This window comes from Alligator mississippiensis, chromosome 15 (assembly GCF_030867095.1).
Source record: "Alligator mississippiensis isolate rAllMis1 chromosome 15, rAllMis1, whole genome shotgun sequence".
Taxonomy (NCBI): Eukaryota; Metazoa; Chordata; order Crocodylia; family Alligatoridae; genus Alligator; species Alligator mississippiensis.
In genome coordinates, this window is record NC_081838.1 from 15,090,594 (window position 1) to 15,109,234 (window position 18,641).

At 45.7% G+C, this 18,641-nt stretch overlaps 2 long non-coding RNA genes across 2 annotated transcripts; both read right to left on the minus strand.

Moving 5' to 3' along the window:
* Positions 1 to 2,786: 2,786 nt before the first annotated feature.
* On the minus strand, positions 2,787 to 4,495 carry LOC109282855 (uncharacterized). Its single transcript, XR_002089884.2, has 2 exons — positions 4,402 to 4,495; positions 2,787 to 3,811 (listed from the first exon to the last, which is right to left on the minus strand). It is a non-coding gene; the product is annotated as an uncharacterized LOC109282855 (long non-coding RNA).
* A 5,889-nt stretch (positions 4,496 to 10,384) lies between these two features.
* LOC132245579 (uncharacterized) lies at positions 10,385 to 13,669 on the minus strand. The gene is made up of 3 exons (XR_009457277.1): positions 13,382 to 13,669; positions 12,004 to 12,106; positions 10,385 to 11,411 (listed from the first exon to the last, which is right to left on the minus strand). It is a non-coding gene; the product is annotated as an uncharacterized LOC132245579 (long non-coding RNA).
* Positions 13,670 to 18,641: the final 4,972 nt, after the last annotated feature.

Sequence of the window (18,641 nt, forward strand, 5' to 3'; positions counted from 1 at the left end):
TACCCAATTGGCTCTCACTTGCAAGAGGAGGGTTTCTATTAAATGCTTCTATGCACTAAGGTGTATTAAGAAGAAATCTCACAATAACGGTCCTTTATGCTAAGTTTCATCACTTCTGGGCTTTTATACCTGCTTAAGGAGCTAAGTTCACTATACAATGGAAGGCCATCAATAGACTTATGGGTAAAATCAAATAATTCCTTTAAACACTAGTCCCGACAAGACAGAGCTATCAGGCTGTGTATGCCCACCTTCACAATGGCATCTTACACTTAAGGGAAAGAGTTAGCACATGATCTCTTGGGAGGTGCTTCCTTCTCATTTACTGCAAAAAACACTGCTCTTTTCCTCCCTTCATTCATAAATGATATAGTTTACTGTTGTGGGCTCCATGGTAAATACCTTGCCCACAATGTAAAGTATTTTGGTGTAGGTCACTTGGGTAAACCTCACATTAAATGACCTTTGTGTTAAGCTTCATCACTTCTGGGCTTTTATATCTGCTGCCAAAGTGCCTGGTGCTGGATCTCTTCAAAGACACATGCAATGGTTTCAGTTGATATTATAAGATGTTGTTCCCTTTCAGATGAGAGGAAGTATCCTGCTCCAGAGTTATCTAGGGGGAGAGAGAGCTCCTTCCTGGGATACCAGAGGTTAGGATGGAGTGAGCTGAGGCTCTTGGGCACAGCTTATGCTGATGGAGCCCCCAAACCATGGATTACTACAGCATGGAGCATGATGGGGCAAAGTACTAATAATCTTTTATAGCTTTAATCTTGGCATGCTAAGCCATTCTCTGCAGCTTCAGCATGTGGCACCGGTTTCTTAAGACTGTATCAGAAATCTGTGCTAATGAGTTAAAAACTAAACTTCGGCCAGTTGCTGAAATAATGCCCGTTGTCACCCTTCCCTTTAATTAAAAGGAAATAGAGAGCTCATGTTAGAGGTGTGGGAGCCGAGGGTGGTCTAAGGCTGTGGCCAGTAGCCCGGACCATCAGGTGGGTATTTTCCACGATGGAATAGAGTTAGGCACGGAAGCGTATTGGTTGTATAAAGAAAGCTTTACTTACACTGCCAATGGTCACAGTGCAGGAAGGAAACTTGCTTGAGTTACAGTTGCACACAAACAAACAGAAGTGAGATCTCTTGTCGAACCAAACCGAGATGGCTCGTCGATGTACGACTCGGCACGCTCAACACGGAGGTACGTCAATCTTTCCACTATGACGGGGAGTGGTTAGAAGCTGATCAGGCCCCTAAGTCCTCCTCCAAGACACACACAGAATTTGCTAGGCTCCACAGCGCGCTCAGAGTTCTCCATGAGATGGTTGTGGAGTCCTCCAACTTGGGCGGAAACTGCTCTAACCTTTTATACGGCTAGCAAACCAATCGCTAGCCACCAGGTAGGAATAATTTAGAATTGACCAATAGTGGGACACAAATTTGCATACGTATGGTGGGAACTCTTTTGCACTGGGGTGTTCTCTCTGCAGCTGAGAAATCCACCGTGCAAAGAAAGCTCCATGTGGTGGCAAAATTTCAATGTGCCGAGGCACTAAAAATCATTGGGTTATGACAAGAGGAAGATCTGGATGCAAAGCATTCATTTTATAAAGACAAGTCAAGAGTTGCTGTGTTGGTTCCTACAACTTTCCCATGTATTCTCTGATAGCATCCTATTGGTATTTGGGAGAAGAGTATAAGAACTTCAGAACATGTGCTCCTGGCAACATGGAGAGGTTGAGATGCATGTAGGCATGTAAGGGACGTGTACATTTATTATATGTATAAAAACAAAACAAAACCACCTGTAGCACCTTTGTCCCTTCAAAAAATAAAGGCCAGCTCAATTTGTTCTCAAATGTATCTCAGGCAGGAATTCTCTACTAGTCTTTGAATGGTGTCTCACTACCTGTACACCAAATCTTAATGTGCCGTGCGTCCTTGATGCAAGAGATTTGCTAGAGCTGGAGAGACCCTTTAGTGTAACCCAGTGGTGAGGCAGAGATGGTGCAAATGAGTGCACATGCACCTCCTGAATTTGGCAATTAGGTTAAAGTGTTCCAGTGCAATGCTAAGTCTGGTAGACACTTCACTGAAACTGACTTGAAACACACACCAGGAGAAATTGTCTTATAGCTAAAAGGATAAGATATCTTGCATTCTCAAGACCTCCTTCCACGTTTTTAACTGCTCTAAAGATCAAAGGCCAGAATTCCCAAACACATTTTTATCTGATACCAGTCTTATTCCTGAGCTTACATTTTGAGAGACAACTTATACATATTTAAATAAAATAAATCTGGGGAAAAAAAATGAAATGTTGATATTTCCCACCCAAATAGGAATAGTTTTGTCCACCTATTTATCCACGTATTAATACCAGCGAATAGTGGTTGTAGATTGTAAGAACTGATAGCTTCTTTCCAGTGGTTTGCAATAGCCCAGATGTGGGCTGTTCAGCAGTAGAGCCAACATGGATCCTGAAACATCAGCATTGGACTATGGACGTGAATCTCTGGTCAACATCTGCTGGTTCATGTCCACTCAGTAACCGGTGCATTGCTGCTCCATACCATGGGTGTAAGTTATGACGGGGCAAGGTTATTTGTACTGGTTGTTTGCAATGCCGTTTATCATTTCAAGGACTTGGTTCTTATATCATTGGCATGGGACAGTGGGTTATAGGCAGTGCGCAGCACTACCAATACTTCTCCTGACTGAAGTGCATTTCAATGAGTGGTTTATAAAACAAGTAAAGAGGCAAATGAACCAGAAGTCTGATATTAGGATGCAATCTGATTTCTTTTAATGGGAATGAGAAGAGAAACATACATTTTCAAAGCCAAAGAATGAGAAAGAGAAACAACATATTTCCAGAGATCAAAACAGGTTTACAACCAATCCTCCACTCCAAGAAGCTGCATGCACACAAGCTAGTCTTCTTTTCTTCTCACAGTGCTAGATTTCAACAATCCCACTTTTCAGAAAAATAAGTCCTTTGAGTCAGGAAAAAGAGCTACACAAGGAAAGCACCGAGTATCTTTTCTTATTCTACATTTTACATACTGAAATGGATTTTGTTAAAAGCTAAAGGCCATAAACAGATGGTACAACTTGGCATAAACAGTCACATTGTGGTGGATGCTAACTTCCTTCTATGCCACTTTAGCCATAAAGTGGGTATCGAACGATTGCATACCTGCCCTGCTACCTGAATAAGTGCAGAGTGCTATCATTAATAAAGAGAGGGAGTATTACAGAAAAGAGATCTTCATGCACTGGAATGATTTTCAGAGCTCCTGAGTGCCCTCGGCAACTGCAGCAAAGAGAAGCAGTGGGTGTTTTGTGCCTCTAGAAACAATGTCCCTCTGCTTATTCATGAATCTGAATCTTGTTCCCCATTTCTTGGCTATTCCTTTCTATCACACATATTCCTGCTGCTTTAGCATGGCCCACAGCCCCCATAGCTGTATCTGTTGAGCTGACGGGAATAGGAGGGGTAGGAGTACCCGGTGCCCACTGAGCCTCTGTACCCCAGGTAGCCGCCGGCAGTGTATGGGCCGCCAATGCACTGGGGTTCTGAGGTACCCACGTAGCTCTCCTGGGGGCAGGAGGCGAGGATGGGTCCGGGGAAGGTGATGGCCACCGGGGGTGGGTAGACCACGGCTCTGGAGTCACCGCAGGATGTCACGCAGGGTTCGTTCCAGGCATCAGCATATGGCCGCGGGCAGGTCACCTCACAAGGGTTGTAGCAGCGGGAGCTGATCAGCTGTCCGTAGGAAGACATGTTCCTGCAGTGGAGGTTGGCCTGAAACACAGGAGGGAAAGAGGGGAACATAACGCACGTGAGGAATCAGAGTACAGCTCCTGCAGTCGTGTGCTCTGCTCTAGGAGCCTGCAGTCTCCAGGGATAAGGTGAATTTGCTGTTTGCTTCCTTCTCTCTGTCTACCTCATCTTCTAGTCTGGAAAACCTCTTCCCCCCCTCCTAAGCAATGCCTCTGAAGCCTTTGTGCACAACCTCCCTTGTCCCCACATCAAACAGCACATCTTGCAGACACATGCAGAAGCCTATGCTGTAAAGCCCAACTGCAAGGCCAGGGAAACTTTTGGCCAGCTGGCCTGAGCTGAGTGCTGCACTGCTCAGGTGTATGACCATGAAACCCTGACCATTAATCCCTGCACAGCAATTTAAAACCAGCCCAGCTGTGAGTGGGCAGAGACAGCTACAACTCAAGAAGTAGAGACATAGCCTGATCCACCCACTCCTCCAACCCAATAAGCAGAAAAAGGCCACAACAGGATTAAACCTCTGAGTATTTTTGCAGAACTATTCTACAGTAGTTGCTAAAGCAATACATTCACAAGCAGAAGGAGATACTGAGAGTTTTCAAACTTACTGGGTTCTCTGGAGTGGAGAGGTGAAGAGATGTATATAAAGGAACGCTGAAGAGCGACTGCTTTTATACTATTTCCCAGCTTGCCCAGTGGATGGGAGATGCCCTGAATGGGAGAGGTCTTGATTAGTAACAGAACAGAGTTGATTGCACATGACACTGAGATGCATGCAAATGTTTTTTTTTACTCATTGCCCGTGTGTTGCCTGATAATTGCAGTTTCACTCTACACCCAAAGTTTCTTCCTCAGACATTTTGGGCTCAATTCATTTCCTGTTTGACTTCACTGGAAGACATACAAAACATTTAATGCAACTTTCATGTGTTTTCAGGCTCATAACAGCATGTCTCCCTTTGAGGATCTGCTTTTATGTGGAGTTTTCCTTTTTTGTGCTTTAAAGCCATGCTGGCATCTAGTTGGGACATTGCAGATTTTTCTTTTTTTCCGCACCTTCAGGGGATGGTGTTAAGGCTTTAATCTGCTGGATTTAGACACTCCAGCTATTCAGGATCTGTTGGTACACGACCTACTGAAATGCACTGGCAAGATTCCAGTGAACTTAATGAGTTCTGGTTCATTGTTAAGGAGCCAAGATCACTATACAATGGAAGGTCATCATCAGACCAATGGGTATAATTAACTAAATCCTTTAAACACTAGTCCCAACATGATGGAGCTATCAGGCTCTGTATGCCCACCTTTGCATTGGCATCTTACACTTAAGGCAAAGAGTTGGCACATGGTCTTTTGGGAGGTACTTCCTTCACATTTACTGCAAAAACCTGTTTTGTTTTTTTTTTCCTCCCTTCATTCATAGATGATATAGTTTACTGTTGTGAACTCCATGGTAAATACCTTGTCCACAATGTAAACTACTTTGGTGCAGGTCACTTGGGTAATGTTTGCTGGGGCTCCTTACTGGTGTAGGAAAAATGAAGGAGTTTCACTATTATTGTGTGACGTTTGAACACTAGCCTTGGCTACAAAATAGAAAAAGGTGCCCGATTCTTAAATGATGTTACTTGCATGCTTTTGTGGGGTCTTTTTAATTAAGTCATGAATTCTGGACTTGGGACTTGTGATTTGTCTGTTTTCTTTGGTTTTCTTTTTCTTTGCTTGAAAACAACAGATCTCTTTACCTCCATCACCCTCTAGCTCTCCCCTATTTCCTGAAGTAGTTAAAGCATTAAACCTTGTTTCAGTCCTCCTGAAAGAAAAGAAGTCCATGGCTGGGGCAATAAAGGTTTAAGAGTCCAGCCTCTCCTAAGGGTTTGACCAGTGTGTCATCATGTTAGGAAGCTAAGAATTTAATAGTGATGAGGAACACCTGAATGGGTAACACAATTTGTTTGGAGGGACTCATGCATAAGTTTTTCCTTGTCTTCTGTCTTGCACCACAGTTTGTGATTCTTGTTAATGTCTGGTGGGGTAGTTTCCAAAAAAAGTCTTCCTAGTTGTGGTGATTGGTCGATGTAATGTCCCCCGTCATTAGTCCATGATTTTGGCACCTGCAGAAGAGAATGGTAATCACATCAATTCCTTAGGTGGCTTTGATCCTAAAATTGCTATGATGCCAAACTTAGTTTACTTTGCAACTTTAAAATAGACCTGTAGAGAGAACACAGACAAGGTCCTTAGCTGGCTTTCCTGGAGCCGTGTATATTGAAACCAGGTAGGTATCTGAATATAATACATTCTGCAACTCCAGAAATGGGCTTTTATTTGTAGTGACTGAGAGGTAGTTATAGCACAGTTTTATATTTCGCTTATAGATATGGCTGAAACTCTCAATTGGCTCTGGCTTGCAGGAGGAGGGTTTCTATCTAATGCTTCTATGCTCTAAGGCATATTAAGAAGAAATCTCACATTAAACAACCTTTCTGCTAACCTTCATCACTTCTGGGCTTTTATACCTGCTTCCAAAGTGCCTGATGCTGGTTCTCTTCAAATGTGTATGGTATGGATTCAGTTAATGCTATAAGATGTTGTTCTCTTTCAGATGAGAGGAAGTATATTGATCCAGAGTTATCTAGAGAGAAAGGGAGCTCCTAGCTAAGATACATGAGGTGAGAATGGAGTGGGCTGAGGCTCTTGGGCACACCTCATGCCAAGGGAGCCCCAAAAGCCATGGGACTGGGACAGGCTGAGTCCCCCCGGTACCAGGGGCAGAGGGTGGTAGGTCTCAGGCCATGGTGCGGACTGAGGGATGGCAGGGGCCACACCTGACACATTCCCAGGCACCAAGTGAAGACTGTGTAGCTGATGTGAAAGAGGCTATAAGAGGAAGGATGCTATTCAGAGGCTGATAACTCAGGGACAGACAGGAAGCAGGTCTGGGAAACCGGGTGAGGACATGAGGCTCAATCCTTCATTGCATAATGCAGCATACAGGGCTGCAGCTAGGGGAACTGCAGAGTTGGGCTTCCCCATGTCCTCTCCCTGGGCAGGAAAGGATGAGACAACCATGCAGGTAAGGGTCCAATGAACCTCAGCCTGTAGCCAAGCCCTGGCATGCACCCCAAAGGTGGGAGTCACTTTTCTGCCACCCCTTGGAAGGGATGAGTCCTCAATTTCCTGGGTAAAGCTAATCTGGCTCTGGGGTGAATCCTTGGAGAGGTCCTTTCACCCCATACAGCCATACAGGAATTTATTGCATCCAAGGATTCTCCCTCCCTCCCCCAGAAGGCAGCCAGGAACATCCCTTATTCAATCCTTTCTTGCCTGGGTAATGTTTCCCTTCTGGGAGGCCTTAGAGAAAATTTTCAAATGATGCTCCTGAGCTCTGAACTGCCTAGTCCCTATGTGTCCACCTCCCCTGTTTACACATCTGCTCTGACAGCTCTAAGGCCTTCTTCAGCCATGAAAGTGCTGCCTTGCACTGTAGCAATGCTTTCTCTTGTTACTGCTTTCTCCATGGGAACTTCTCAACACAACCATGCAATGCAGGAAGCTCTTAAATCTGCTGTAGGAGAGGTGATAATTGGGGTGTAGGAACTAATTCACTTTGCCAAAATCATCAGGGGATGGGTGGGAACAAGAGCCCAGGCACTTTTCATTGTTACTCCCATCTCTCATAGCCACACAGAACATCATAGCTTTGTTTTCCTGGACTCTTTTGATTTCATGTGCCCAAGCAGGAGACACCATGACACAGCTTCTTCTGCAGAGCTGTCTGGGGCCACCCGTCAGCTGTGTCTCTGGCGGGCTTGTGATTGGGGGCAGGAAGGGCCCCCGAGGAGTTCACTGCCATATTTCTAGGTCAGGTGAGAAGACTGGGCTTGAGAGCAGTGCTCCCTGGCAGCTCTGGGACCATGAGGTAGGTGTCTCTGAAAGAGCTGTTTTATCCTCAGAAGCTGCCCAAGCTCTGGGCAGGGTGACAAGTGAAAGCACAGGATAATGCACCTGGGGAGGAGGAACCAGCGGCACACCTGCAGGCTGGGGAACTCCCTTCTCACCAGTATTGAGACAGAAAAGGATCTTGGAGTCATCATTGATGCCACAATGAACATGGGCTGACAGTGTGGGGACGCGGTCAGGAAGGCCAACCATACCTTGTCGTGCATCCACAGATGCATCTCAAGCAGGTCCAAGGAGGTGATCCTCCCCCTCTATGCAGCACTGGTCAAGTCGCAGTTGGAGTACTGCGTCCAGTTCTGGGAGCCACACTTCAGGAGGGATGTGGACAGCATTGAGAGGGTCCAGAGGAGGGCCACCTGCATGATCCAGGGACAGCAGGGCAGGCCCTAAGAGGAGAGGCTACGGGACCTGAACCTGTTCAGCCTCCACAAAAGAAGGCTGAGAGGGGGCCTAGTGGCAGTCTACAAACTAGTCAAGGGGGACCAGCCACTGGGAGAGTCCCTGTTCCCCCAAGCAATCCCGGGAGTTACAAGAAACAATGGACACAAGCTAGTGGAAGGTAGTTTGAGGCTAAACATTAGGAAGTGCTATTTCACTGTCAGGGTGGCTAGGACCTGGAACCAACTTCCAAAAGAAGTGATGCTGGCTCATACCCTGGGGATCTTTAAAAGGAGGCTGGATGGACATCTGGCTGAGGTCATTTGACCCCAGTACTCTTTCCTGCCACGTCAGGGGGTCGGACTAGATGATCTCCTCAGGTCCCTTACGACCCTACCAACGATGAAACTATGAAACTATGGGGGAAGGATTGTGTCTTCCTAGATTCAGATGGGGAGCTACAGACCAGTGGTCACTGGGAGTATAGCCGAGCATTTTGCATGAAGTGCATTTTGCAAGAAGAGCTCACTTGTAAATCTGACTTCTGCAAGTTTATTAAGGAAATGTCCCTGCCTCCAGCACCCTCTGTGTCCCAGGCTAGGGCCTTACTTAGTGTATTATTCACTTTCCATCAGATCCCCTCCTTTGGTTGGCTCACTATGCTTGCTGCCATTATTATTCGGTTTTGAGTGTTATGTCTTCAATTTTGCCCCTGGGAGAATGGCAGCTATTCATGTAGATAACATTTTACATCCGTCCCATTCCACCTTAGGGTAATGCCTAGAAGAGTCTGTTAAATGCTTTAGGTGTTCTCAGATAACCTTGGATAACTACAGCATAGAGCAGGGTGGGGCAATGTACTAGTTTCCTTTTAAGCTTCAAACTTAGAATGCTAAGCCATTCTCTGCAGCTTCAGTGTGAGGCACTGGTTTCTTAAGATTGTATCAGCAATGTGTTCTAATGAGTTAAAACCTAGCTTTCGGCCAGTTCCTCATATAATGCCCATTGTCACAGTTCCCTTTACTTCAAAGGAAATAGAGAACTCATGTCAGAGGAAGAGCTGGATGGAAAGGATTGTTTTTATAACACGTCTAGGGTTGCTGTGCTATGTCCCACCACTCTCCCATGTATTCTCTGACAGCATCCTATAGATATTTGGAAGAAAAGTATAACAACCTTGGAACATGTGCTCCTGGCAACATGGAGAGGCTGAGATGCATGTAGTCATGTAAAGGACATGTACATTTATTATATGTATAAAACCAAAACAAATCCACTTGTAGCCCCTTTGTCCCTTCAACAAATAAAGCCCCACAAAATTTGTCCTCAAATGTATCTCACACAGGAATTCTCTTCTAGTTCTTGAATGATGTGTCTGACCCACCATGAACAATATGTGCCATGCATCCTTGATGCAAGACAGTTGCTAGAGCCATAGATACCCTTTAGTCTAACCCAGTGGCGATGTGTAGGCGGTGCACATGGGTGCACATGCACCGGGGGTTTTTGGCACTTAGGCGAAGGTGCTCCAGTTCAACACTAACTCAGGTAGACACTTCACTGAAACCGGCTTGAAACACACTCCAGGAGAAACTTTTTTAAAGCTAAAAGGATCAGATATCTTGCATTTTCAGCACTTATGTACATGATTTTTAGCTGCTCTAAAAAAACAAAGGCCAAATTTCTAAACACATTTTGTCCTAATACAGGTCTTTTCCCACAGCTTATATTTTGTGAGGAAACATATATGTAATTAAAAAAAATCTGGGAAAAAAATTTGAAATGTTGATATTTCCCCCAAAACAAGAATAGTTTTGGACACCTATTTACCCAGGTATTAATACCAGTGAATAGTGGATGTAGACTGTATGAACTGATAGCTTCTTTCTAGTGGTTTGAAATAGCCCAGATGTGGACTGTAAAGCAGTACAGTCCACACTGATCCTGAAACATAAGCATTGGACTATGGACGTGAACCTCTGGTCAACATCTGCTGGTTCTTGTCCAGTCAGTAACCGGTGCATTGCTGCTCCATACCATGGGTGTAAGTTATGACAGGGGAAGGTTATTTGTACTGGTTGTTTGTAATGCCGTTTACCATTTCAAGGACTTGTTTCTTATATCATTGGCATGGGTCAGTGGGTTATAGGCAGTGTGCAGCACAACCAATACTTCTCCTGACAGAAGTGCGTTTCAATGAGTAGTTTATAAAACAACAAGTAAAGAGGCAAATGAACCAGAAGTCTGATATTAGGATGCAATCTGATTTCTTTTAATGGGAATGAGAAGAGAAACATACATTTTCAAAGTTAAAGAATGAGAAAGAGAAACAACATATTTCCAGAGATCGAAACAGGTCTACAACGAATCCTCCACTCCAAGAAGCTGCATGTGCACAAGCTGGTCTATTTTTCTTCTTGCAGTGCTAGATTTCAACAATCCCACTTTTCAGAAGAATAAGTCCTTTTAGTCAGGAAAAAGAGCTACATAAGGAAAGCACCAAGTAGCTTTTCTTATTCTACATTTTACATGCTGAAATGGATTTTGTTAAAAGCTAAAGGCCATAAACAGATGGTACAACTTGGCATAAACAGTCACATTGTGGTGGATACTAACTTCCTTCTACGCCACTTTAGTCATAGAAAGTGTGTACTGAACGATTGCATACCACCTCTGCTACCTGAATAAGGGCATACTGCTATCATTCAGAAAGAGAGGGAGTATTACAGAAAAGAGAACTTCATGCACTGGAAAGATTTTCAGAGCTCCTGAGCACCCTTGACTCCCACAGCAAAGAGAAGCAGTGGGTGTTTTGTGCCTCTGAAAACAATGTGCCTCCACTCATTCCTGAATCTGAATCTTGTTCCCCATTTCTTGGCTATTCCTTTCTGCCACAGATATTCCTGCTGCTTTAGCATGGCCTGCAGCCCCCATAGCGGTATCTGTTGATCTGGCAGGAATAAGAGGGGTAGGAGTACCCGGTGCCCACTGAGCCTCTGTACCCCAGGTAGCCGCCGAAAGTGTATGGGCCGCCAATGCACTGGGGTTCTGAGGTGCCCACATAGCTCTCCTGGGGGCAGGAGGCGAGGATGGGTCCGGGGAAGGTGATGGCCACCGGGGGTGGGTAGACCACGGCTCTGGAGTCACCGCAGGATGTCACGCAGGGCTCGTTCCAGGCATCGGCATATGGCTGTGGGCAGGTCACTTCACAGGGGTTGTAGCAGCGGGAGCTGATCAGCTGTCTGTAGGAAGACATGTTCCTGCAGTGGAGGTTGGCCTGAAACACAGGAGGGAAAGAGGGGAACATAATGCACATGAGGGGTCAGAGTACAGCTCCTGCAGTCATGTGCTCTGCTCTACGAGCCTGCAGCCTCCAGGGATTAGGTGACTTTGTTGTTTGCTCCGTCTTGCTGTCTTCCTCATCTTCTAGTCTGGAAAACCTGTTCCCTCCCTCATAAGCAATGACTCTGAAGCATTTGTGCACAACCTGCCTTCTCCCCACATCAAACAGCACATCTTGCAGACACATGCAGAAGCCCATGCTGTACAGCCCACCTGCAAGGCCAGGGAAACATTTGCGCAGCTGGCCTGAGTTGAGTGCTGCAGTGCTCAGGTGTACAGCCATGAGTCCCTGACCATGAATCCCTGAGCAGCAATTTAAAACCAGCCCAGCTGTGAGTGTGGCCCGAGAGAGCTACACCTCAAGAAGTGGACACACAGCCTGATCCACCAACCCCTCCTGCCCCAAAAAACAGAAAAAAGCCCCAGCAGGATTAAAACTCTGAGTATTTTGGCAGAATTAATCTAAAGCAGTTGCTAAAGCAATATATTCACAAGCAGAAGGAGATATTGAGAGATGTGAAACTTACTCGGTTTCCTGGAGTGGAGAGGTGATGAGATGTGGATAGAGGAACTCTGAGTATGGACTGCTTTTATACCATTTCCCATCTTTCCCGGAGGATGGGAGATGCCCTGGATAGGAAAGGTTCTGATTAGTAATAAAATGGAACTGATTGCACATGACACTGTAATACATGCAGATGCTTTTTTTACTCATTGCCTGTGTGCTGCCTGATAATTGCAGTTTCACTCTACACCCAAAGTTTCTCCCTCATACAATTTGGGCTCAATTCATTTCCTGTTTGACTTGACTGAAAGACACACAAAACATTTAATTCAACTGTCATGTGTTTTCATGCTCAAAATCGCATGTCTCCATGTGAGGATCTCCGTTTATGTGCATTTTTTGTGCTTTAAAGTCATGCCAGCATCTGTTTGGGACATTGGAAAAAAATGTAATCCCACCAAAAATGGTGTTAAATCTTTAATCTGCTGGATTTAGACACTCCAGCTATTTAGGATCTGTCTGGTACATGACCTACTGAAATGCACGGGCTAACTTCCAGTGAGCTTAATGAGTTCTGGTTCATTGTTAAGGAGCCAAGTTCACTATACAATGGAAGTTCATCATCACACCTATGGGTAAATCCAGCTAAATCCTCTACACTCTTCCTCCCATGACAGAGCTATCAGGCTGTTGATGTCCATCTTGGCAACTTACACTTACAGCAAAGAGTTAGCACGTGGTCTCTGGGGAGGTGCTTCCTTTGTATTTATTGAACAAACCGCTGTTCTTTTCTTCCCTTCATTCATAGATTATATAGTTTACTGCTGTGGTTCCACAGTAAATACCTTACCCACAATGTAAAGTACCTTGGTGCAGGTTGTGGCAGGCCAGTAGGGGGTGCTCCTGCATTGAGCCACCCACCTTACTGCACCTGACCACCTTCCAAGCTCTGAGTGCCTTCCTGGGGGCGCCTCACATCTGACTGACCCCCTTCCTGGAGCACACCCGCTAGCCTGGGGTTTCCACTGCCACCACCCAGAGCTCTGGACTTCATTCTGGCTCTGCACACTCTGGGAAACACAGGCCTAGTAGCCCTCAGGGGTACTTGATTCATTTCAAGAAGCTGGGATGCTTCCCTCTGTCAGAAGCACGAGTAGTGGTCTCCCTTAATCAGCCGAACCAAGGGGACCCCAAAGCATAATCTAGACCCACTTCCAAAAAGTCTCCCACACTAGGTACAAAGGAGAACTTTATTGGTTACAGAAGGTAGGGTTAGAATAGGGTACAGGAATATCAGAGAAATCCCATCGAGCAAAGTCCTGTGGCTGGGGTAGCCTTTGATCTCGCATCTGAGTTACTGCAAGCTATACATCTAGTTGGATCTCAGGTAGCTTACTCACAAGTATCATCCAGAGGCAGGTGGAGATTCCCTCTGGAGGCAGGCAGTTCCTTGATCATGAGTTTTGAGAGAGAGCAAGTTTCAGATGGTGCAGCTCCTCTTTGTCTGTGTGTCTCCCTCATGGCTGCTCCCCCTCTTCCTGGGCAGTTCTTCACTTATACAGCCTTTGTGACCTCATTTACCTAGTCCAATGGAGGTCAGCATCTGTTGGCTGTCAGCCAACCAATTTGAAATACATCACTAGTTGCCGGGCAGACTCTAGCCCACCAGGAAGGAAGCCCCTCACCCAGGTATGTGATACTACTCATGTAGGCAGAGGGAGCAGGTTTCCCCCCTCCCTCAGGAATGTATCCAGCTCAGGTTACCTAAAGAGATAGGGTAAAGGTGTGTGTCCTCTGCTGAGCACATCCTAAACAAATTGTCACACAGCAGAGTTTTTTTTTTGGGGGGGGGGGAAGAAACATAGGTGGCCTTCTGCCACACTGGTCATTTGGGTAGTGTTTGTTGGTCCTGCATAGATGTGAAGGAAATATAAAAGAGTTTTTCCATTCCTGTGTGACTCTTGCATAAAGCCCTTGACCAGGAAGCAGAAAAAGGTGTCCCAATTTTAGGTGATGTTACTTACATGTATTTGTGGGGTCTTGGTAATGAAGTAATTAATTCGGTATTTGGGAATTGGAGTTTATCTGATTTATTTTGTTTTCTTTTCCTTCACTTGAAAATGACAGATCTCTTGACCTCTGTCACCCTCTGGCTCTGCCCCATGTCCTGAAGTAGTTAAAGCATGAAACCTTGCTTCAGTCCTACTAAAAGAAAGGAAGTCCATAAATGGGGCGATAACGTTTTAAGAGTCCAGCCTCTCCTGAGGGTGTGACCAGTGTGTCATCATGTTATGAAGCTAAGAATATAATAGTGATGAGGAACACTTGAAAGGGCAACACAATTTGGTTGTAAGGACTCATGCATAAATGTTTTTTCTTCTCTTCCGTCTTGCACCACAGTTTGTGATAACTGTTAATGTCTGGTGGGGTAGTTTCCAAAAAAAAGTTTTCCTAGTTGTGGTGATTGGTGGGTGTGTACATCTCAATCATTAGTCCACGATGTTGGCACCTACAGAAGGTATTGGTAATCAAACACATCGATTCCTTAGGTCATTTTCAGCCTAATATTGCTTCGCATTGCAAACATTGCTTACTTTGCAACTTTCAAACAGAAATGTAGAGAGAACACAGACAAGGCCCTTAGCAGGCTTTTTTGGAGCCGTGTGTATTTAAACCAGTTAGGGATCTTAACATAATACTTCCTGCAACTCCAGAAATGGGCTTTTACCTGTAGTGATGAAGAGGTAGCTATAGCAGTTTTTTATTTAGTTTATACATATGTCTGAAGCACCCAATTGGCTCTGGCTTGCAGGAGGAGAGTTTCTATTTAGTTCTTCTATGCTCTAAGGTGTGGTAAGAAGAAAACTTAAAATTAAAGGTCCCTTATGCAAACCTTCAGCACTTCTGGGTTTTTATACCTGCTTCCAAAGTGCCTGATGCTGGAGCTCTTCAAAGATGTATGTGATGGGTTCATTTGATGCTATAAGAAGATGTTGCCTTTCAAATGGGAGGAAGTATTTTGCTCCAGAGTTAACTAGGGAGAGAGAGAGCTCCTTCCTGAGATATCTGAGGTGAGGAAGGAGTTGGATGAGTCTCTTTGGCACAGCTTATGCCAAGGGAGCCCCAAAAGCCATGGGACTAGGGCACGCTGAGCCCTCCTGGCACCAGGGGCAGAGGGTAGTAGGTGTCAGGCCATGGTGTTGGCTTGGGGGTGGCAGGTGTCACAATCAAGACATTCCCAGGCACCAAATAAACACTCTGCCCAGTGTGAAAGAGGCTATAGGAGGAAGAATGCTACAGAGAGGCTGATAACCCATGGGCAGGTAGGAAGCAGGTCTGGGAAGCGAGGTGAGGACATGAAGCTCAATCCTTAACTGTGTAATGCATCATACTGGGCTTCAGCTAGAGGAACAGCAGAGTCAGGCTTCAATGTGTCCCCTAACTGGGCAGGAAAGGATGAGACAGCCCTGAAGGTAAGGGTCCAATAAACCCCATCCTGTAGCCAAGGCCTGGGCATGCATCCTAGGGGTAGGAGTGAACTTTCTGCCACCCCTTGGGTGGGATGAGCCCTTGACTGCCAACGTAGGGCTACTCTTGCTCTGGGATGAAGCCTTGGAGAGGTCCTTTCACCCCATACAGGAATGTAAAGTGGCCAAGGCTTCTAACTCCCTCTCCCATAAGGCAGGCAGGAACGTCCCTTATTCAGTCCTTTCCTGCCTGGGTAATAGGTTGCCCCTTTAGGAGGCCTTAGAGAAAAAATTTAAATGATGCTCCAGAGCTCTGAACTGCATAGTCCCTACGTGTCCACCTCCCCTGTTTACATGTCTGCTCCAACAGCTCTAAGGCCTTCTTCAGATCCAGGCACCATGAAAGTGCTGCCTTGCACTGCAGCGCTGCCTTCTCTTTTTACTGCTTTCTCCATGGGAACATCTCAACACAACCATGCAATGCAGGAAGCACTTAACTCTGCTGTAGGAGTGGTGATATGTAGTGGGTAGGAACTAATTCATTCTGCCAATCATCTGATGAGTCAGGGGAAGGGTACAGAGAAGAGCCCAGGGGCTCTTCATTGTCATTCCCACATCTCGTAGCCACACAGAAGATCATAGTTTTGTTTTCCTGGGCTCTTTTGATTGCATGTAACCAAGCAGGAGACACCAGCAAAGTTTGTCCTGCGGAGCCATCTGGGGCCACCCGTCAGCTGTGTCTCTGGTGGGCTCATGACTGGGGGCAGGAAAGGCCCCAGAGCTGTTCACTGCCATGTTTCTAGTTCAGGTGAGAAGACTGGGCTTGAAAGCAGTGCTCCTTGGCAGCTCTGGGGCCATGAGATAGGTGCCCCTCCCTCGGTTGCCTCACTACTCTTGATGCCATCATTAGTTGGTTTTGAGTGTTATCTCTTCAATTAATCCCCTAGGAGAATGGCAGCTATTCATGTAGATAACATTTTACATCTGTCCCATCCTACCTATGGGTATTGCCTAGAAGAGTCTGTTATATGCTTCAGGTGTTCTCAGAGGACCTTGGATAAGTACAGCATGGAGCAGGGTGGGGAAATGTACTAGTTTCTTTTTAAAGCTTCAATCTCAGCATACTACGCCATTCTCTGCAGCTTCAGTGTGCGGCACTGGTTTCTTAAGATTGTATCAGCAATGTGTGCTATTGAGCCTTCCAAAACTAGCCTTTGGCCAGTTCCTCATATAATGCTCCTTGTCGCCACCCTCTTTACTTCGAAGGAGCTACAGAGCTCATGTCAGAAGTAGAGCTGGATGGAAAGCATTCAGTTTATAACAAGTCTAGGGTTTCTCTGTTGGGACCCACCACAATCAAAACAAAAAGTGAAATGAAACGCTGCTCCGCCAAAACGCCAGTAAAAACCGAACGGTGCCGTTCCACACAGCCCTAATAAACGGTGCTGAGTTCTACCAATATTTCTCATGACAGAGGTATGTTTCAATGAGTGGTTCATAAAACAACAAGAGGCAAAGAAAACCAAAGACTGATATTAGGAGGCAATCTGATTTCTTTTAAAGGGAATGAGAAGAGAAACATACATTTTCAAAGCAAAAAAAAATTAAGAGTACAAAGAACATATTTCCAGAGATTGAAGCAGTTTGCATAGCTTTTCCTATTCTACACTTTACATGTTGACATACATTTTCTTAAAAAGCTAAAGGCCACAAATAGATGATAGACCTTGGCACACATGGTCACATTGGGATAGGCTGTTAATTCCCTTCTACATGGCTTTAGTCATAGAAAGTGTGTACGGAACGATTGAATACCTGGTCTGCTACATGAGTATGGGCATAGCAACATCATTCAGAAAGAGATGGAGTATTACAGAAAAGAGAACTTTATGCACTGGAAAGATTTTCAGAGCTCCTGAGCACCCTTGGCTCCCACAGAAAAGAGAAGCAGAGGGTGTTTTGTCCCTCTGAAAAAAATGTGTCTCTCTCCATTCCTGAATCTGAATCTTGTTCCCCATTTCTTGGCTATTATTTTCTGCCACAGATATTCCTGCTGCTTTAGCATGGCCCACAGCCTCCATACTGGTATCTGTTGAGCTGACGGGAATAGGAGGGGTAGGAGTACCCGGTGCTCGCTGAGCCTCTGTACCCCAGGTAGCTGCCGGCAGTGTATGGGACACGAACGCACTGGGGTTCTGAGGTGCCCACGTAGCTCTCCTGGGGGCAGGAGGCGAGGATGGGTCCAGGGAAGGTGATGGCCACCAGGGGTGGGTAGATCACGGCTCTGGAGTCACCACAGGACGTCACGCAGGGCTCATTCCAGGCATCGGCATATGGCCGTGGGCAGGTCACCTCACAGGGGTTGTAGCAGCGGGAGCTGATCAGCTGTCCGTAGGCAGACATGTTCCTGCAGTGGAGGTTGGCCTGAAACACAGGAGGGAAAGAGGGGAACATAACACACGTGAAGAATCAGAGTACAGTTCCTGCAGTCATGTGCTCTGCTCTAGGAGCCTGCGGTCTCCAGGTATTAGGTGACTTTGTTGTTTGGTTCCATCTTGCCGTCCTCCACATCTTCTTGTGTGAAAGACATCTTCCCTCCCTCGTAAGAAATGCCTCTGAAGTCTTTGTGTGATACCTCCCTTCTCCCTACATCAAACAGCACATCTTGCATACAGATGCAGAAGCCCACACTGTAGAGCCCACCTGCAAGGGCAGGGAAACACTTGGGCAGCTGGACTGAGTTGAGTGCTGCACTGCTCAGGTGTACGACCATGACTCTGCTCTTTTGCTCTCTCCATTCATGATATAGTTTATTGTAGTGGGTTCCACAGTAAATACCTTACCCACAATGTAAAGTACCTTGGTGCACGTCACTTGGGTAGTGTTTGCTGGGCCTGCGTAGAGGTAAAGGAGTATAAAAGAGGTAAAGGAAGTATAAAGGAGTTTCACCATCCTTGTGTGGCACTTGCATAAAGCCCTTGACTAGAAAGTAGAAAAAGGTGCCCCAGTTTTAACTGATGTTACTTATATACTTGTGGGCTTTTGCCAATGAATGCATGTATTCAGTACTTGGGAATTGGGATTTGTCTGATTTCTTTTGTTTTCTTTTCCTTCACTTAAAAATGACAGATCTCTTGACCTCTGTTACCCTCTCGCTCTGCCCCATGTCCTGAAGTAGTTAAAGCATGAAACC